Source organism: Silurus meridionalis, chromosome 6 (assembly GCF_014805685.1).
Source record: "Silurus meridionalis isolate SWU-2019-XX chromosome 6, ASM1480568v1, whole genome shotgun sequence".
NCBI classification, from domain to species: Eukaryota; Metazoa; Chordata; class Actinopteri; order Siluriformes; family Siluridae; genus Silurus; species Silurus meridionalis.
Window position 1 is genome coordinate 28,182,206 of NC_060889.1, and position 3,829 is coordinate 28,186,034.

Below are 3,829 nucleotides of genomic sequence, written 5' to 3' on the forward strand. Positions count from 1 at the left end.
AGGTTTGGGACAGCCATAAGACATAGAGTGCATAGCTAGTAGGTGGTGGGTATTTGCGGTTTGATGCACCTTGAGATGTTTAAGACACACCGCTAGTAAGGGGTGCTGCAGTGAGAGCTGTGACAATATTATAATTCATTGTTTATCAATTATAAGTATATATTATATGTGCTGAATTCATGGTCTCAAATTGCATTTCAATCTATGGGTCTTTTGTTTAGTGACAAATCTTTTTCCTCATATTTTCACTTCATGTGATTGGATTTAATGCATGAATATATAACAAAGGATTTTGTCCCTTTGTATGAATCTCGTCACGCCCTCCAAACTGCCTTTCCGTCCGCCGCTGCTCGCCAGAACCCGCCCACGCTCACCGGCAACCCGATGGCGCGCCCGGCCGCCTGTTCGGGAGAAGCCGCCGAATGCCGGCTTAAGCACAATCGCTGTGGGATGCAGCCGGCTCCGTGACAAACTACTATGCCCAGTTCACCGCGCACTTCCTGGAGGTGTTCTGCACCGCTTCCGGGGTCCTCACCCCGGCTGACCAGCTGCTTTGCAGGGCCATGGTAGTCGCCACCCGGGTGGAAGAAGCCACGACCACGACACAGGTGGTGATCCCTGAGGAATACTGGGCTTTCATGTTCTGTGCACAGGGGGCCACTGGTCTCCCCCCTCACCAGCCCTGGGATTGCTGCATCAACCTGCTTCCTGGAACCAAGCTGCCCAAGGGTCGGGTGTATCACCTGTCCGCTCCGGAACAACGGCTGATAGAGGAGTACGTTTAGCAGGCTCTCCACCAGGGTTTCATCACTCACTCCTCCTCCCCAGCAGCGTGGAGCATTTTCTATGTGGGGAAGAAGGACGGGCGTCTTTGCCCCTGCATCGACTACAGGCAGCTGAACTCCCAAATTGCCTATTTCCCTTACCCCCTTCCGCTTGTACCAGCAGCTCTGAAGGACCTAAGGGAGGCGAGGGTGTTCTCCAAGCTCGATCTCCAGAGCAACAGCCTCAACAGGCGTGGGGGCCGGTCTCTCCCAGCGGTCATGAACCCCTCCACAACTCCACCTGTGTGCGTTCTTTTCCCACAAACTCTCCGCCGCCGAGCAGAACTATGACATCGGCAACCGTGAGCACCTGGCCATCAAGCTGGCCCTGGAAGAGAAGAGACACTGGCTGGAGGGAGCCGAGCACCCGTTTACTTGATTACCGACCACAAGAATGGGACCTATGGGAGGCCCGGAGACTAAACCCCAGGCAAGCTCGCTGGGCCCTCTTTTTTACCCAGTTCCATTTCCACATCACCTACCGGGGCAGCGGGCAAAATGTAAAGGTCGACGCCCTCTCCTAGGTGTTCGTGTTAGAGGAGCCCAGTGATCCAGAGCCCATCCTTCCTCCCGCACTCATCCTGGGGCCAATCATTTGGGACATCGACAAGAGATACACACGGCGTCTCTTCGGGAGCCCGAGGTCACATCTCGGGGCTGGAGGGCCTTCTTTCAACTCCTGGGGGTGTCGGTCAATCTAATGTCTGGCTATCACCCACAGTCCAATGGCCAGGTGGAGCGGAAGATCCAGGAGCTAAACCGGTACCTGAGGACCTACTGAGGCTGGGACCAGGCAGGTTGGTGCCGTTATCTACCATGGGCAGAGTATGCCCAGAACTTGCTCCGCCGAAGACTCCACGGGTCCCAACCCCTTCCAGTGCGTGTTGGGGTTCCAACCACCCCACTGCCCTCAGTGGATTTCTGCTTCCGGGAGAGCAACCGGGTCTGGGAGTCTGCACACACACTCTGTGACGGGCCCTCTGTAACACCTGCAGACACGCCGACGTGAGACGGCTGGAGTCCCCACGTTTTTCCGTCCAGGGTACCTCGTGTGGCTGTCCACGAAGGACCTAAAGCTGAGGCTGCCCTGTCACAAGCTGAGCCCTCCGTTCATCGGGCCCTTCAGGGTTGCCGACCGGATCAGCAATGTGTCCAACAGGCTGGAGCTGCCATCGAGGTACCGCATTCACCCCACCTTTCACCTGTCTCTGGTAAAGCCCTGTGTCTCGCCTGTGTCTCGCCCCCAAGCTGACCCCGCGGCACTCACCTAGCCGGAGGTCGTGGATCAGCCCGGTGCTGGATTCCCGACGGCACGGGGGTCGCCTCGAGTACCTGGTAAACTGGGAGGGGTACGGCACAGAGGAACGATCTTGGGTGGCCAGTCAGGACATGTTGGACCTAGTGCTGCTGGCGGAGTTCCATGCCACAAACCCATGCCGCCCGGCGCCCCGGGCAAGGGGCAGGCCTCGTCGCAAGGTCAGGGCGCCTGGAGCCACCCCTGGGGGAGGGGGTAGTGTCAGGGAGCACCCTCCTTCTTCTCCTGTGCGTGCCCGCCCAGACGGAGCTCCTCGCCATCATACTAACTACCCACACCTGGCACTCATTTCACATGCACATTTAAACCCCTCACTCACCCTTGCCCGGCGTCTGTTATTGTTTCCCCCTTCTGCAGCTTAACTCTTTTCCTCCAATCCTGCGATAAGCTACTTCCAAGGCACTCACCTGATTTCTCTACATGAACCACGTTTCGTTATTTCGGGACTTTTGTGGACCTCACTCCCAGAGCGCACCACGGATATTCCCTCACGCACTCTTTTCGTCACTGCTGGTATTTTGCTAATTTTGCATTCCTTCCTATAAACTGTGTTCGCTTACACTCCGGCTTCCGCCTCCATTACTGCCGCGTAACAGGTACATCTATTTTGTCAGAATCAAGGAGGAGGAGGTTATTCAGCATTCCATGTATTATATGTGCACACGTTCCTTCAAGCTGGTTTCTTTACAGGAAATACCAGGCAAGTATAAGAAATAAACCATGACTAATTAGAACCTTTAGTTTATGTTCAAAACACTGTTGTTTTCAGAAAAAAAAATTAGTTTGCATGTCTAGAAGAGTGACAGATTTATCAGATTTATAATCTTTTTCTTAAATCTTGAATGGTGATCTTTATAAGCAAATGTTTTTAGTTAGATCATGTGGCCCCTCCCACACATCAAATATAAAGGAAGTAAATCTGAAAAAAATCTGAAGGCAAAATCAACACATTACATTCATTGTATGTTTTTCTAACAATTCCTGAATGTGTAGTTTAAATAAATGGCAGGACCCAAAGTTTCACAGTAGGAGTTTTTACAGAGCATTATCTTTGCCAGCTTGCCTTCTTCACATAATTCATCCTGATGCCATCTCTTCCCTTGGTAAGTATAGGTATATATATTTGCACCCAGCTATCCAAATGATGTTAAATAAATTATAATTATTCAAACCTGCTAACTGTCTTGTATTGGTCTATGGTGCATGTCAGCAAAGCATGACTCATAGAATGATAATTAATGCTCTGTGCTCTGTAATGCATGTGGTCCTGATAGAAGTTCTTTCACTTTGACTGTGTACACAGTATTTTTTAAAATGTCCTTTACAAGTTCTTCAACATTATTAAACTAGATTTTCAGTTTTTGTTTTTTAATAAATCTGCAAAAATGTCAACAATTCTATGTTTTTCTGTCACTATGGGGTGCGATGTGTACATTAATGAGAAAAATAAATGAACTTAAATGATTTAGGCAAATGGCTGCAACACAACTAAGAGTGAAAACTTAAGGGGGTCTGAATACTTTCAGTACCCACTGTACATTTACATTTACGGCATTTAGAAGACGCCCTTGTCCAGAGCGACGTACAAAAGTGCTTTGAGTCTCTAGCAGTAAATAAATCTACACTGGTATGCAAGATTACAAATTTAATATAAATACAACTCTTGAATTCTACAAAGCAAACTAAAGTG